Here is a 19,116-nt window from a genome sequence, read left to right as displayed (position 1 = left end):
GAATAACAGCAAATAAAGGTATACGCGAAAAGAACGAAGAAATAAACTGCACATCCTTCCTCACCTGAAGTACACTGAGGACATAAATCTCTATGTAGAAACTGAGAATCAACTCCAAAAACTACTTCGATTTACCTAATAGTTCGGCACTGACATCAGGATACAATTTGGCTTAGACAAATGCAAGATCCACAGATTGCATCAAGGACATCGGGCCTCCATGAGAACCGAGAAGCAATAGACCTCGCAGAGAACACCGATATGGAACTCCAGAAAGAAGCGATCCGGAACACCTGTAGGACAGTAAGTGTTCTTCGACCAATAATATTAACCGGACATAATAACCATCCCCTTGATTCCGTCGTAAAATGGGAAAAAAACCCATTAGGAGAACAGTCTCATAATAATATTAATACTTAAGACATTTCATTCAAGAAGTTGCATCAATGTTAGTGCTGCCATCTGTTATCAAATATCAGCACATATTTTTCAAAATTGAGTTCAAATAAAAAAATATATTTCTTTTATACTAAAATACCATGAGAAAGCTTATAAATTTCATATATATTTTTAAATGTTATGTATATGATATTATTATTTAAGCAAATTAATTCTTATATTAAATTATAACATCATATTAGTCATATCGAGAAGAATGAAAATAATATTATAAATCTTATAAACCATATAGGTTTTAAATGTTGTTCTTGTTGTATGATTTAAGATCCATAAATTAATTAAGAGTCTGTTTTTTGTCCCACTTGTTTTTACTCAATTTATATTGACTGATTCTTGATTCATTTTCAGTCCGTCTTTTAATGAAAAGCAGTCTTACATTCGGAGAGTTCTTAAAACCTCAGCGGATCATAAGATTACTCAACTCGCATTTCTGAAAAGGATGAGCATTCACTGAAGGTTGGAGTATATAGAGAGAAAAATAGTGTCATTCATCAGATATCACCACCAGCACAGACTGCAAAAGTTTTTTTTCTAATTAGCATAAAATCCTTCGGTATTACAGACTTTGTTTATCGCTTCTTTGACATAATTGCAAAATAGGATACAGAATTAAAATCACACAGGGTTTTAACTACTCGCATAACGTAGGACTTAGGACCACACAGTAACTCTAAGTTATAGAAACACCTTTCTAAATATCCCAACAATATTTTTGCCTTCTGATCTCTCTCTCTTCGCAAGTATACTTTGATAGTTTTTTGAATGCACCAAAAAATGGGTTCTTCAGTCTGTATGGCATTTCACTTCTGCCCAGACACAATAGGAGGGAGTATATAATGAGAGCCCTGTCGATCAATCCGGCTCTGGAAAGAATGTGTAAGGCTCAAGGGGTAGACATTTTTTCAGCCTGGTCTGTACTTGTTAACAGGAGAGACTGCTTCTACAGGGATGGGATACACTTAAATAGAAAGGGTTCAAGAATATTTGCTGATGCTATCGAGTCACTGTTAGGTGAGTCGGAAAACTCCTAGTTTGCTGAGATACAAGAACTAATAGATTAACAGTAGCCACTGGCGAGGTGAAAGTGATTTTTGCACTGCTTCTATTGGAAGCAGCAGCAGCCTGGAAAATAAGATGCAGGATATTTCAGAGACTGCTGGGGGTCATTGCGGTACAAGTAAAAGCATGGGTTGTGTTAGGGTAGCTAAGAATAGGAACAGGTGCATGTATATTTTATGTACACCAGTGCTAGGAGTTTAGTAAATAAATTTGATGAATTTGAGGTATTGCTCAAAACATCAAAGGCAGATATTGTTGGGATATCAGAGACGTGGTGTCACACAGATATAAGGGATGCAGAACTGGAATTTGGGGAGTACAACGTCTACAGAAAGGATAGACAGGATAGGAAGGGGGGAGGGGTTATGCTATTAGTTAAGAAACACATAAAATCGAAGGAAATGAAGCCAGTTGACATCGCTGGACAGTGCAGTGTCGAGTCAGTTTTTTGTGACATAAGCATTGGGAGATCAAAATTGAGAGTAGGAGTGAGCTATAGGCCTAATGACTCTGATGCGTTTAATAATAAGAAACTGTACGGGGAAATAGAGTGGGCCAGTAAATCAGAGAGTCTTATAATGGGGGATTTTTATTTCCCAGATATTGACTGGAATTTGTGGGTTGGTCACTCACACACTAGCAAGGCTTTTGTGGAATTATTGGATGATTGTTTTCTATATCAGCATGTTTGGGAGGCAACTAGACGGAGTAACACTCTTGATCTGATTATCAGTAGTGATTCTTCATGCATTGAGAATCTGCAGATAAATGAACCACTAGGTGGCAGTGATCACAGTGTGCTGAAGTGGGATTTACTCAAAGAGGAAACTACCATTAGGGGTAAAGGGAAGGGTTTTTGCTTTCATAAAGGCGACTATGATGGTCTGAAGCAGTATTTAAATTCTATACAGTGGGACCAACTGATGATGTTACCAACAGCAAACTAAAAATGGGAAGCATTCAAGGAACTAATCTTGGAGGCTACCAGGCTTTACATACCAACTAAGCAATATTGTTCAAGGTTTAGGCCAAAATGGATGTCAGATGAATTAATGAGACATGTGGCAGAGAAGAAAAATGCATGGGATACATATAAATTAATGGGTGATATGGAGGCCTATGATAGATATAAGCTAGTCTGTAACCAAGTCACAAAAGATATTAGGCAGGCAAAGGCAGATTATGAGAAATCTTTGGCAAAGGATGCAAAGAAAAACAGAAAAGAATTCTTTACCTATGTAAACTCTAGAAGGAAAGGGATAAATAACATTGGTCCACTGGATATTGATAGTTCAACAGTTGAGAATCCTGCTCAGGAGGCTAACAAACTAAACGAGTATTTTGCATTTACATTTACACATATGAGGAGTTATTCAGGTAGGGGAATGCCAGAGGTGAAGTAAACTCTGGCAGTGAACTAAATGATTTTGTAATAACTGAGAGTAAAGTGGAGGAGAATTTGATGAGGATAAACATAAAAAAAGCAACCGAGGTGGATGGAATCTATCCAGTTATATTAAAGGAGGCAGCAAATGAAGTAAGCAAACCCTTAGCCATAATTATGAGAGCTTCCTTGGACTCAGGGGAGGTACCCACAGACTGGAGATGTGCAAATGTGACCCCAATTCACAAAGGAGGATCAAAGGCTGACACAAGTAATTATAGACCTGTTAGTTTAACTTCTGTTCCAGGAAAATTAATGTAGGCACTGGTTAAAGAAGCACTGCAGCATCATCTAGACAACCTTCAGTTATAGCTCGGGACACAGCATGGTTTTGTCTTGCCTAACCAACTTGATTGGATATTATGATGCAATCACAAAAGAACTGGATGCATGGAATAACTTTGATATTATGTATTTGGATCTTAGAAAGGCTTTTGATACTGTTGCACATGGAAGACTGCTGCACAAATTGGAGCAGTGTGGCATTGGAGGCAAATTGCTGCTATGGATAAAGGGATGGTTGAGGGTAAGAATACAGAGAGTGATAATCAATGGACACTGCTCATTGTGGACTAATGTTATTAGTGGAGTTCCTCAGGGTTCAGTGTTGGGTTCATTATTGTTTTCTATATTTATAAATGATATTGATCATGGTATATCAAGCTTAATGTCCAAGTTTGCAGACGATACAAAGGTTGGCAGGGTGGCTAAGGACACTACTGACTGTATGCTGCTGCAACAGGATCTGGAAAGGTTGAGCAGATGGGCTGAAAGGTGGCAAATGAAGTTTAACATTGACAAATGTAAAGCACTACATATGGGAAACAGTAACCCTCAGAGCAACGTTTCAATTCTGTGGTACTACACTGACAGTGTTAGAGAATGAAAAGGACCTGAGGGTAATTATGTAGGCAGATATGAAATTTTCTGAGCAGTGCAGACGGGCTGCAAGAGTAGCTCGTGGTGTCTTGTCAATGATTTACAGGAATTTTTTTCTAGCAAGGATAAGGAGGTGATTATTCCCTTGTATAAGGCAATGGTCAGGCCGCACCTTGAGTACTGTATACAGGTCTGGAGGCTTCATTTCAAGAAGGATGTAAAGCTGCTGGAACGAGTACAGAGAAGGGCAACAAGATTAGTGAATGAAACAAAGAGTTGCTCTTACGAAGGAAGGCTTAAGTTTTGCAAATTACAGTGTTTGGAGACTAGGAACCTCACCGGCTAGGTGATCTGATAGAGGTATATAAAGCCTTGAATAGTTTGTGCATGCTCAATGCTGATGGGATTCTGCCTCTTGCTCAGAATAATCTGAATAATCATCTGAGAGGGCATAAATTTAAATTGAGGAAAGACAGATGTCGGATAGATGTGCGGAAATTTGCCTTTGGCCAGCGGGTAGTTGGTTGGTGGAACAGACTTCCATCCCTTGTTGTGGAAATTGATAGCCTAAATAAATTTAAGACTCAGCTGGACAAGTATTTCCAACGAATGGAGGGATGAAATGGGAGTGTTTTTTTTTTTTTTTTTTATTTTTTGGCTGATGCTGCATAAGCTTGCTTTCTTGCATCATATGCCTTTACTAATGCTAATGCGAATGCTAATGCACTCACTGAAGAAAACAAGCCGTGAGCAGAACTATGAGATACAAATTCGTTGCAACTACTCATAAATTTTGTTTTGTCCATGAAAGGATGGATCCAATAGGCTGGACACGAGGTGTTTCTTTCACTGTGCAGAAGGAGATTTCCTTATCTAGCCAAGAGCCAAGGTTTTCTCCGTCAGATAGACTTCATGGATGTCGATTATGAATGAAGTGATAGAAAAAGGTCAATCAATAAATTTGTTGCTTTCTGACCAGAGATAGCCCAGATTAAGCAATTATATACTTACTTAAATTTCATCATTTGGGACAGTGCCAAGAAGAGATCGGCAGTCATTCCTTTATGCAAATATGGTTTTCCAGTTTGGTCTTTCTTGATTTCTAAACCGAATGGATACTAGACAAAGACAAAATGATTCATTATTTAATCATTTCAATTTCACGATCTAGGGCGACGAAATATTAGAAAGGTTTATCAATATCGGATTACTGTGGACACAGAACGAAACGGAGACAGAACAAGTTATGATAAGTTTAATAATACATACATATATTAGATTAGATACATACAACAAAGCTTTCGGCTGTTTTTGTCAACCTTTCTCAGCTAAATTGACAGTTAAGAGTGGAACATGAGGGAGTGTACTGCCAATCTTGTACGTGAAGTGCGTGATTAATTGCCTAGATGTTGAAGCCTGTGGCTCTGATTGCATGCGGACGTTGACAGCGTTTGTCATTAGTCAGAATTGTCGTTTCGATGATAGAGTGGACCCGACATCCACTGCTCCTGTTGACCGAGGTATTGGAGCATGTCATGTTCAACGACTCCACAATCACGGCATCGCGGTGTGGGTCAATGTCGTAGTGGGTTGCCCAAACGTGTTCGGCAATAGCTGAGTGCTCCACATCCGCTAAGCGGATTGCTCTTTCGTGTTCGGAAAGACGTTTTTCTAGCCGTCTCCCAGTTTCTCCGATGTAGCAGCTAGTGCAGTCGCGACAAGAGATGCGGAAGACTAGACCACTCTGTAGTAAGGTGGGGACCGGTGTTTTCGCTTTAAAGATGAGGGATCTTAATTTTCTGCCTGGGAGTTGTACGAATTTTATCCCATGTGATTTTAGGACCCTAGAAGAACCTGTTGTGATAGGTTTGGGTAGTATGGGATAAAGGCGTTTGCGGTTGAGTCATTACCTTGGATGTTTATATTTAATATTTAAGTTTCCATCGATCATTAAAACTTTGAACAAATAAATTATATTTTAAATACCAAACAAGCATCGTGAGGATTGAAGAGGGCATTACTAAGAGCATTAATAGTTTATTAAAATTATAATTATTTCATTTTATTTAAGAACTCATTTTGTCCGTTTTTACCTCCAAGGCTGCAGCTTTCAATGTTATTCTTTTCAATTCACATTTATCCTCAGAAGCAAACATGAGTTTGCTGTAGTTAAAAGAGTGGTCAAAGGTTTCATGTATGCGACTCAGATTTTCTGAATAAAATCTTCTTGTATACAAATGGAACTCGATCTTCAGAGAAGCCTAAAAGGACAAAAAATATGGAATTACATTATAAGAAAAGATTGTATTCAATGTGATTGCAATAAATCTCATTTGAATTCGTGTCCTTTTAGTTGCAATTAAGATATAATAAAGTATGGCTCGTATGGGGACATTCAACTAAGATAGTAAAATTTTTTTAAAAGAATTTGTAGTGATGCAGAGAATATTGAATACTTGCATTTGGCAGGTGGCAAAGTTCATAGCAGTGCACACAGATAAATCCAACCCGAAATATGCCAGACAGGGTAGAAATTAATTTTTCGGATTCAAAGCAAGCAGATGGATCAATGCAAAACATGTACCACTGTATTTGTGATTTTCTTCTGAAATATATCTTCGAGAGAGAATAAAAATTTCATTGGTCAATATCGATATAAAGTACAAGAAATAGTTGATAAAATTTCAATTTAGGAACTACGTAATTATTTAAATAAAAGGGAAAAAACTCTGCCATACTGCGGCCACCTGAGATCCGACTCATCCACCCCACGTAATATACCCATAAAAAGCGTGTTCTCTCCCAATTTGCCTGTTTTTCCAGATGGAAAGCCTGGGGGGGTGCCTTGAATAGCAAGACAATCCAACGCAACCTCGGTGAATAGCAAAGCAATTCGACTAAAGTAGCTATCTTGTGAAAAAAAAATTCACAAAATCTGGTTGAAAAATCCAGCCTGTTGGATTTTTCCTCCGCATTAAGTTGTCGATTATATTTAATTATCTTTGTTACTATAAACCTACTTGTCTGTAAATTGAAATGGAAGAGACTTTGCTGCTTATCATGACGTTGTTTTCTGTTAGAATATTATTTTTAAAATGGTCCAATTGTTGGACAGGAACGGAACCCAGATTCATTTAAAGTTTTAAAGCTTGGTAGTAGCTAATATTCTAAAAATGCGGATGCACTGTATAGATCTCATCATTGGCCATGGGGTCAACCTCAAGGTCGCTGTTTCCAAACAACTCATGGAATAGGTTTGGGTTCGATTCCTACCACGAGTCGCAGTTTAAAACTATAGAAACTTTAGGAAGTAGTAGTAGTAGTAGTAGTAGTAGTGGCATGTGATGCAAGAAAGCAAATGTATGAGCTTATGCAGCATCAGCCAAAAAAAAAAAAAAAAAAATCACATCATTCCCTCCAAATGCCTGTCCAGTTCCTCCTTAAATTTATTCAACCTATCAACTTCCACGACAGATGGAAGTTTGTTCCAACAATTAACCGCACGCTGGCTAAAGGCAAATTTCCGCACATCTAATCTACATCTGTCTTTTCTTAATTTGAATTTATGGCCCCTTAGGTTCCTAATCTGAACAAGTGGAAGGATCCCATCATAATTCAGCGTGCTCAACCCATTCAAGGCCTTATACACATCAATCAGATCACCGCGCAGGTGCCTAGTCTCCAGCCACTGCAATTTGCAGAACTTAAGCCTCTCTTGGTAAGAGGATCCCTTCATTCCCCTCACCAATCTTGTTGCCCTTCTCTGTACACGCTCAAGTAAATCTACATCCTTCCTAAAATGAGGCCTCCAGACCTGTACGCAGTACTCAAGGCGTGGCCCAACCATTGCCTTATACAGAAGGTTAATCACCTCCTTTTCCCTGCTAGCAAAATTCCTATATATCATTGACAAAACCCCATGACCTGCCCTGGCAGCCTGTCTGCATTGCTCAGAAAACTTCATATCTGCCTGCACAATTACTCCCAGGTCTTTTTCATTTTCTACCATCTTAAGTGTAGTACCACACAGTTGGTACGTTTCTCTGGGGTTACTTCTACCCATATGTAGTACTTTGCATTTGTCAAGGTTAAACTTCAGTTGCCACTTCTTAGCCCATCTGCCCAAATTATCCAGATCCTGTTGCAGTAGCACACTGCCATTACTGTCATTAACAACCCTGCCAACTTTGTATCATCTGCAAACTTCGACATTAAGCCTGATATACCTTCATCAATATCATTGATAAATATACAAAACAACAGTGGACCTAACACCGATCTTGCTATTCAAGGCACCCCCAGGCTTTCCATTGGAAAAACAGGCAAATTGGGAGAGAACACGCTTTTTATGGGTATATTACGTGGGGTGGATGAGTCGGATCTCAGGTGGTCCCAATATGGCAGAGTTGTTTCCCTTTTATTTAAATAATTACGTAGTTATGGACTTCTGGTTGAGTTAATCAATCTCAAGCACGTTATTTTTAATTACCCATTTTGTTTATTTTAATAATGATTTGCATTAATTAAAGATGAATCTTTAATGAAAATTATTGAAAGTTATAACAGGTTTTGTCAAAACATTAACTTACTTTCTGTACATTCTGTATGAACTTCTGATGGTTTTTGGCGTCGTATATCACAAGAATTTTTTTCCGTTTATCCTTTTCCGTATATTTTGTAGTAAAAGGGTTACTTATTTCATTAAGAAATTTTAAACCTTTATCTTCGTCTTTCAAGTACATTGGTATACCTCTGTCCTGCACAGCTTTTGCCACGCATTCTCTGTATAAAAAGACTGTAAAGACTTTAATTATCACTTGTTTTATACATATTAATTAGAAGATACCTCGATTATCTAATCTTTTTGGCATGCTTTAATACATTATGATAAAGTATAACATCATTATTACTGTTAACATTAGCTGTATTTTGCAAGGAGGCCTGCAAAAAATAAATTACCTATTTGGTCATGTTGAAAAAGAATCGGGAAATAGGAGAAAATGTCTGTCTGCCTGTAATTCTTTCAGACATGATAGGAGAGATTTTATGATGAAAGAAAGGACTTTGTAAAGCTTATTGTGGAAATTTTTCTCATCATGGTCGGTCTTTTTAAGATGGTGTTTCCTTAAATGGAGGAGGTGCAAAGGGTTTTGCTAAGGCTATTGGGGATGCATTAAGGGATTGGAGAACCTGAGAGTTTGCGGAAAGGGATTAAAGGAAATCGGCATACAATTGGCTCAGGCAGTGGATGGGACAAATATTAAATTTGCACCCACATTCAGAGCACTCGGGTGCAACCATTAATAACGCTAAAAACTGAAAGAGAGAGCGTAATAGAAGCAAAATCCATCAGCAATCGAAGACTATATAGAAAAACATTTTAAAGTATCGATAAGATATTGTAAAAGTACAAACTTAATTCGTCCATATTGTAAAGCCGGGAGGATGTAAACAAATTAAATTAATTTGAGCTTTAGATGAAATGCGGTTAAATGTGGACGCTTATTGAGATATGGTATCACACAGAGATCGTGACTCCGAATTTCATTTCTGTGAATATTGGGTCTTAGGAGAGGCAGAGAGGAACGGGAGTAATGGGGGAGAAGTACTTCTGATCAAAAATTGATGAAGGCAACAACAATATTTCTGAGTCAGATCAAATGACTCGCAGTAAAGTGAAGGTGGCAATAGGGATATGTAATAGGCCAAATGACCTGAGGAGTACGACAAAAATCCCTTCAGAAAATTTAAATTGGCGAGGATATACGACAGTCTCCTTATGGGCGACTTCAACCTTGCTCTTAGAGCCTGGAAATACACTATGTTATGTCATGTTTTTGAATAAAGCGGATGATTGCTGCTTATTTAGAAAAGAAACCCACTGAAGATAAAGTAACGAAAAACGTGGATGAATCGATGTCTTCCTTGGATAGCGCTAAAGATTACTTTCGGGAACATTGCAAAAATTTACAAGAAATTATATTGAATCAATAATTACAAGAAATTTTAGTACAGAATAATGATAAACCACAACTTGAAGTGCACGAAAACCTTAGCTAATAAAATTGACTAATAACTTTAGGCTAACAAAATTGATTCGAGTCATTCAGTATGATTGCAAGAATGCCCAGTTTGCCTGAGAATACTGTGAATGGTCAAAGAGCGGACTGATTGTAAAAAGAACAGGAAAATATGTCAAGAGATGGAATTGCTATTCTATGAAAACGATGACACATACGCACTTGGTATTGTGAATTGGAACTACTCATCCTGGATACTGAACTCTGATGCAATGAAATGATTTCTCGGATTTCAGTTCTTATTGAATGAATGGTTTTACTTTTGGAATGAACCTATTCTGGATGTCATGATGAATGAACTTATGCTAATTAGAAGTAATGATTTCTGGGAATTACACAATTTTGTAGTTCAGCCTGAGCTTGAATTTGATTCTGGAGCTCAAAATTGATTTTGTGTGATTTTGACCACTAATTCCATGACATAAAGGCATGGTTTACAAACTGTTACAGCTAGATTGGATTACGAAGTTTATTGTGAGTCAATACTGGATTTTGCATATAGGTTTTGGTATTGATATAATTAATAATAACATAATTAATTCGATGACTTCAGTAGTCACAATTATCGCATGAGCAAACTTGGTGGAGTGAGTTATTATTGAATACAATTATTTATGTATTAGGATCTGTGAATTGTATTTGCAATGAGCTGGAATATATTTTGTTTTACTGTCGAACATTGTTATTTTTGTGACCTGAGTGTTCAGAGTATTTTGATAAATTTAGAGCCAATGATTTGTATTGTGTTCTCTCAACTGGTGTACACTTAACTAGACTTTAATTTTGATACATTGTTGAGCATAATATTTTTGTGCATACTATTTTAATACACTTGAATCTATATGATACAGATTGTAAGATATTGCACTCAATCTCTGTATGATATTCTAAAACTAGTCGTATGACATTGTCTGTAGAATTCTGTAAATATAGGGCGCGGTTGCCAAATGTTGGCAGGTATCCTCAAATGCTATAAAAAAAGTCTAAAGAAACCTCAAAACTTAGCTTAAGAATGGTATGAATATATTCAGTTGAAAATTAAAAAAAAATAAAAAAAAACGGCTGCATTTGAGTGATGGCAATGAAGTTAGTTAACTATAAGCTAATGATATTGACTTCAGTGCTAGGGAGGATCTATGGTTAAAAATACGATTCAGCGTCAACCAGATGGGTATCTTGAATGGATCACAGCATGGGTTCATTAAGGGGAGGTCATGCTTGACCATTATGGGAAATTACTATGACGAGTCATTAAATTATTGGATGCAGGTAGTGAATTCGACATCATATATCTGGACTTTAGTAAAGCTTTTGATTCTGTTCTTTATGGAAGACTGCTGTATAAACTGAAAGAAATTGGAGTTACTTGTAAAAATTCTATCCTGGATCTCAGGCTTGCTGAAAAAATAGGTGATAGAAGTTTGTCATAAATGGTTAGCCTCAAGATGAACCAACATAAAAAGTGAGATCGCTCAGGAATCATTGTTAGGTGCCTTCCTGTTTATAATTTTCAAAAAAATATTGACGGTGGTATCCAAGTTAAGCTGTCAAAAGTTTTCTAATAATTTGAAAGTGGGAAAGGATCGTTAACAATTTGAATCAGTCCTTGATGCTTCAAAAAGCCCTGGATCGATTTCATTTTTGTCAGACAAATGATAACTAAAATTGAATTCTTCGAAATACGGTTAGGGTTATTGCGTACAAACCAAAGGTTAACGTACTACAGTTTATTTTTTAATACTAAAGTAAAAGGCGAAATTATCTTTGCTTCCACGAAATTACGAAGGCTTAATCTGTTTCAAATGATCTGGAGTTACTTATGTTCAAGTTAAACTATGATTTTTCTATTCCAGCCTTTAATATTCCAATAGAGAAGCTGATAGATTCAAAACGTTACTTACCAGAATCTTTCGGATGAAGGTACAAAATATCAGAGATTCCATATTTTACGGTATTGTGTATATTTTCAATAAGTTCCGAAACAACAACGCATCTCTGTTCTGCTGAAAAAGAAAAAAAAATAATATATATGTTAAATCATTCTTAACCTTAATTGCATGACTCGCTCGACCCTTGTCCTGTACTGGAACACGAAGCGCGTTTTCTTGAAGAGGCAAATAGATAAGATGATGTGTATACGTGTTAAGTGCCAAACACCTAACTCTATGAGTAGGTAATATATATTGTCCCTGTAATTCGGTGTAATCGTTGATTACTTTGCCTCTGTTTGTTGGAACAAAAATGCCCTAGAACAAACCTTGCCCTAGCCATGTATTCAAATAGTTGAAAGAATTAAGAATCACTTTTACTACTTACCAGTAAAGAAAGAAGTTTCGTAAAAATCTGCACTGCTAATCACCATAAATATCAGAGGTACGTAGCATCTCGATCGAGGCAGCATAATCCTTAATTTCCTGTGGGCAATGATGCTCCGGTTTCAACGTTCAACTGGTAAATACTGGGAATAAAAATGACACGTACCAAGACACACAGCGTTATTTCAAATTGTATATACTCCTGTTGCTGGGTTACTAATGCGAATATTCGGCTATGATAGTGGAAACTAATAATGTGTTACACTATAATGGGTTATGTTGGGGCACAACTGTTTCAATAGAAACCTGATACGATCAATACTGTCATCAATTTCTCTTATTTCCCAAGTCTTTGTGTTTCATGAAGCTCGCTCACATTTATGTTGCCTTTTCAAAATACAACACCATTCACAATATGTACATTCAAATGTTTCAGGAAGTAGATGAAAATAAATATTTATTAAATATAAAAGAGCAACGTATCTGATATGTTCAATAGGCTTATTGGAAGTAGCGCGTACATGATACCATTCCTTCATTGAAAATTTATATAAATGGGTACTGCATGTGCTTCATCGACTATACCAAAGCATTTGATTGTGTTGAACAAGAAGAATTGTGGACTTCTTTGATAGAATTTGGTGTACCAGCACACTTTTAAAAGCTCATATCCCACTAAAGGTGGATGATGCGAAAATTTAATACTGTAATTTAAATTAAGCGAATTCGAATATATCAAAATCATGTTTTGCATTTGAAGGAGAGAACCATTTTTCATTTTATTTTCTAATGGTAAGATACAACTGCATTATTCTTTTGCGACGAGGTAATACTCAATGTACAATACACGAACTTTGTATTCAACCAAATGAAATCCGTTCCTGTATAAACATTGTCAGTTTGATTTGAAACTTTTATGTCGAATTTAAATACACACTTCTGCATAATGTATAAGAGAAGCACTGGCGCAGTATGGCCTAAGTTGCCCTTGCGCCAGAAAACACCACCACAACAACAACAAGAGAAGCATTCATTTTATTTTTGTACCGAGAAACAAGTGGCAGCAACTGGAGGAATATTGACGTCCAGTGCGTTAAAAACACATACAGCAGGGCATTTTTTAGTTAAATTATAGTTATTGCTCACAATAACAGACGTGGTGTTCCTTTCATGCAAGTATGAGCAAGCAACAAATCAATGTAATAAAATTATCGATATTACTGGCCTCAAGCTTCAGAATAATAAATTGTATTCATATACATTATCTTCAATAGAAATTGTCTTTATTCTTTTTTATTACGAATAATCCAATGCTGCCTCATTAAAATAAACATATTTTTTACTCAATTTCACTCTAATACACTGAGTGGCAGAATTAGATCTCTACTCCACTCTAACCGTTCAGGAAGAGACAAAATAAGCTTGGTGATAGTTGTAGTTGGGTGTTAGGAGCATCGACTAAGGTTTGCTCAATAGAAAACCCACATTTCCGTGAGAAAACACCACGTTACCTTCTCCTGAGACCGACTAACTCAGCCACATTTATCATAAAGGCCCAGAAAAATTTCTCCTGTTGTCGACGGGACTCAGGTCTTGTCCACCCGGTGTGGGCAGGACGGCGACCCTATCAAGTGTGCTACCCAGGAGGGCCGGTGTGTTGTACACTATTGCATACGTTGTTATATAAAATATTACGTATGTTTTTATTGAATGTTTTTCTATAGTTATCATGATATTGATGAAGGCATATCAGGCTTAATGTATAAGTCTGCAGATGACACGAAGGTTTTCGGCAGTTAATGGCAGTAATCAGCGTATGCTAACCGCAAGATCTATAAAAATAAAGCAGATGGTTTGAGAGGTGGCAAATATAGTTTAGTATTGAGAAATCAAAGTTCATGCGGGTATTAGTAGTAAATGTGTGGCAGCATATTAAGAGTAGTAGTGGAGAATGATCTGGGAGTAATTGTGCGGTCAGACAAGAAGTTCTCTGAGCAGTACAGACATGCTATTAGTAAAGCTTATGAGGTTTTGTCAATTGTATACAGGAATTTCTCGAGCAGGGTGATTATTCAGTTGTTTATCTATCAGGATAATCACACAAGACAATACCTCCTAACCATTGCTTTATGGCAATTTAGGACATATCTTGAGTACTGTGTAGGTCTAGAAGGCTCATTTCAAGAAGGATGTAGAGCTGCTGGAACGGGTACACAGAAAGGCAACGAGAATAGCGAGGAAAAGAACGGTGTGCGCTTACTAAGAAAGGCTTCAGTTCTGGAAATTGCAGTATCTGGAGACTAGACACCTGCAAGGAGATCTGATTGAGGATTGTGCAGAGCTCAGCATTTAAGCCCTTGAATGATTGAGTAAACTAAATGCTGATGGGGTTTTCCACTTGCTTAGACTACCACGCACATGAGTGGATATAAATTCAAATTGAGGAAGGAAGGTTTCAGAATAGATGTGCAAAAATTTCCTTTCAGTAGTTTGAATAAATTCAATGAAGAACTAGAGAAAAATATTAGAGGAGTTTCACAGGGTGATGCTGTGGAAGCTTGTTGTCTAGCAACAAGTGCCACTGTTAACTCTAATACTAATAATATCATTTGATTCCCCCGCCTTCAATTATTGGTTTTAGAGTGTTTAGGATCGAATTGCTTAATTCAGTGATGTGCTTCGTCATATTTATTAATAAGCAAAAGCTACTGGTTTCGCACGCATATTTTATACACAGATGCACTTCTCGACAACATTAACAGAACACATAGAAAACATGTGTAACTAGTGAAGCTTGCAATGAAACGAGACAAAATTTGGTATGTGGTGAAAATGTGGTAAACCATAGAAAAACGACGAAATGAGGAGACAGCGAGAAACTCCGGACAAGGGACATTTATAGGGTTTGTATAAGAATTGCCTAAAATGGTCGTAGTACAAAAGTTGATACAAGATGCTTGAAAATATGGTCACATGACATAAGTACGGCATATTACACTGGTGTGCAAAACTTAAGGACCAACACTATTTCTAAAGGTTACAACCACAAAATCAAACGAAACAGCCTGTGACGATTTGCATAATTGTGGCCGTTCAGTAGAAAGCTGGTGCACATGCAAAAATTTGAATCGTGATGAGAGGGCTATCATAAACAGATAAATACAGCAGTTCACCAGTTATGTGCAAATTACTGAATGGTGGGTGAGCACGATTGTTACAGATGTTCCATTGATTTCATACGGTGCCACAGACAATGAACGAAATGGCCAGTAGACAACATCTGGATAACTTTATCCGGGGTCGAATAATTGAGAAGCTCGAGGAAGGTCGAAGTGCGAGGAGTGTGGCTGCGAGTTCGGTATCTCCCATAGCATCGTCTCACGTGCGTGGTCAGCCTTCAGAACGACAGGTACAGCTGTTCGAAGGACCAGTGGTGGTCGTCCACGAAAAAGAACGCCGAATGATGACCGCTATATAGTCCTACAGGCCAAGAGGGTTCCTATCTCCTGAAACTGCTTCCATAGTGTCGAGATGGCACTGCTTGACACATTAAGCCAACGTGCCATCTAAGCCTGCCCACGTTCAAGTCGTCCATTAGCCGCCATCTCAAAGAATTATCTAAACGACGATGATTTGATATCCAGAGTACTGGAGTTGTGGTTATCTATCCCACTGACCAAGCCAAAAAACGAGAATGAACTGGTTTTGTTACAATCCTTGTTTTTATTGGCATTAATAATTTGCATAATATGCTTTTCTGTTAATTTTCCCGAGCAGAGTATTTTTGGACTGGGTATCAGGCAGTATAAGAAATAAATGAAGATTCCACTTTAAAAAGGAAAGCGGTAATGATTTTATTGAAGAATGCCGTTTGTCTCAATAAAAAAATTAAGAGTGTATAGAAAAACGATTTTACCATCAATGAAATAGTGCAGAGTATGGGTTAACATGACAGTCTCGTTTTGCGCGTAGCTACTTTTAAGGAGAAGCAGTTCAACCAGATTGGTCGTCCTGGTACAGAGAATGGAAGCGGTGGACATTATAGCAATGCTAGAACGTGATGTGGAATAACGGATGACGAATTATCCCAAATAGTCCAGGCCTCAGCTGGACGCAAATGGTGTGGTGCGTGCATAATTACACACCCAGGCGGTATTGCCTCCACAATGAATTGCCCTCGCGGTGAACGCAGTTTGTATAATCAACGTCCTCCCTTCACTGGATGAAAAAGACATGAGCTCAAATCCCTTCGATGACGGGAGAAATTTAGTTCGGTGATCAGGAAATGGAATCGGTTGCTTTATAGAGTCTGCACTTGGTTCGTTGTTTGTCATCGATGCAAATATGAATACAGCTTCGTATGAATTTATAATGTCTACTTTGTTTGTGCACTGTGGAAAATCTCTAGAGAAGGATCATATTTACCTCGGAATGAAAAGTGCAAAAAAGGCAAGGCCAGTATAACAGTGATTTAAATATTTCTGGTGTTCTTGAAAAATCGAGTACAAACCAGACGTTCTAGTTTAAAGAGAGAGCAGCCCAGCATCGCCGATGCACATCACGACTTAAGGTAAGAGGGAAGGCAAAGGAGGATGTGAAGCATCAATATAAAGTAATTAAATTGCGTATATTCTTGTTGTTACATTAACTGATTTTAGTCAAAGTTCGAGAAAAGAGTCCTACAGAGGATATCAAAAATTTTAATCACAGTTTACGTTAAAAACCGTTGGGTTTTGGGAAAAAATAAAGATTTCTAAGAAATTCCAGTCGAACCTGCACCCTAATTATTTAATTAGATTGTATAATGGGACTATTGTAACCTTGTTTGTACATTCCAGAACAAAAAATGCCCCTTCCCATATCCTAAGGCTTCAACAACTTCACTGAAAATGTTTTCTTAATCGGAAGGCAAATACTACAGTCATATTCGATAGTTATTATTTGTGAGGCGGTCATCTATTTTCAGGATGGTGGATCAAATGAAGCATCCGTATTAGGATTCGTCAGAACCAACAACAGAAATGCCGTAAATTTGATCTTAATTTGTAAACATTAAATGGCCTATTGTATTTAATTTTTTTATTATTTTAAATGCAATCATATTCTTAACTGGAATAGTTGTTGGGATTTTAGAAGCATCGGCGACTTAGGCCATATTACTCCTATATATTGTTTGTAAATTGGGTATGTTCTGAGATCGAGTATCTGTTTTCTGGATGAAAAACCGAGTTTCTGGGAGAAAAACCACATTTCCATCCCCTGAGACCGACTAACTGAGCCACTTTGTGAAAAGGGCTGAAACATTCTTCCTATCATCGATAGGACTCAAACTCAGGTCTTTTCCACCCTTATTCTACTCTATAAATCCTGTATCGAAAAGACAGAGTTAAATTTAGGTTACCTTTACTGCATTTTAACTTGAGATGAATAGTGCTGCTTTCTATTGACATGGCTTATCTTTTGCGTCAGAAACTTAGATGTTCTGCAAACAAAAAGTAATATAAGGCAGCTATTAAGCTCGAGGTTTCCTTTCTTATAAGAGTTTTTTGAAGTCAGAAAAACTATGAGAGGGAGCCACATAATATCTGAAAACTTAAGTTTGCATTACTATCATTTTAATTCTTATCTGTTCTAAAACTAATTCTGATAAGTTACATTCTTTGCGTTATCTTGTAAGTTTAAATATATTCAGTAGTAGATAAACTATATTCAGTAGTTTATATTCAGTAGTAGATAAACTTTTGGTAACTGCTTAATTACTGCAATACTCTGTTAATTTTGAAATATCTAAGAATTATTGTTACAAGATTAAATTTGAATACTTTGTCCAAGGATAGATGACTAAAAGAAAATAGTCATAGGCGATGCTCGAGAGTCATAAGTTGATCGCTTGATTTCCTGTGGAATATTCCAAGATCGGTCTGATGGATAATCCCAGATCAAATTAAAATTCTTTTCCTTGTTTCCGATGTAAGGACTATACCGATCTCAAATTAAAACTTGGGCATTATAAGATGAATTTGAGTCAGTGAATAAATCAGCCGTTGTCCTAGACACAAATAAAAGTGGGGGACTCGTCTGAGACTCGGGTATGTAGTGACCTTACAGTTGTTGTACCTCCGAGTACAACAAAACAGCATAGTGAAGGGCATACTGCTCTGATCCAAGATTTAGTTTTATGGAAGAACTCCATTTGCAGGCAAACTAAATTCTTTTGTAATAAGGATAGGTGGACTAGAACACGGAGCGCAATGGCAGCAAAAACTCACGATATTACCAAAAACCGATTGTCATCATTTTAAGGGAACAGATTGTCATCTTTTTAACAGAATATTATAATTCATGTGGGACCTAATGATATTAAAGGCATACAAGCTGACAATTTCTTGGAAAACTACAGGGGCTGAAAAATGCCAAGGTTTAGGTCGGAATGTATACGAGGAGCATTTGAAACGTTCATGCCCCTCCTCAGTTAATACACATTAACCATCGATGCTGCAAAGCATTGGTTCCAGCTGCGAAGAAAGTTTCCTTTTGGGTATCCAGTAATGTATCCACTGTGGTAATCACGCCACTGTCGTTGGAAAAATGAATGCTAGCCAGGTATTTGGCGAACGTTTGACGATGCTAAATCTGGTGAACATGGGGAGAGCCCAAGATTTCAAAGCCGCCAGTCATGCAGTGCACCCACGACAATGACAGACTTGTGAACAGGCCCATTGTCCTGGCGAAACAAGACTCCTTTGTTGAGTTTTTCTCCTCGTTTTCTTTGTTGTTTTCACACAACGCTTCAGTAGGTCTGCCTAAACGTCCCTCTGCTGCTTAGCAGAGGGACGTTTAGGCAGACCTACTGAAGGCGTTTAGGCAGACCTACTTTAGG

The sequence above is a fragment of the Mastigoproctus giganteus genome, chromosome 6 (assembly GCF_048544385.1).
Source record: "Mastigoproctus giganteus isolate SK-2022 chromosome 6, ASM4854438v1, whole genome shotgun sequence".
NCBI classification, from domain to species: Eukaryota; Metazoa; Arthropoda; class Arachnida; order Uropygi; family Thelyphonidae; genus Mastigoproctus; species Mastigoproctus giganteus.
Note: the sequence above shows the minus strand (reverse complement) of the source record.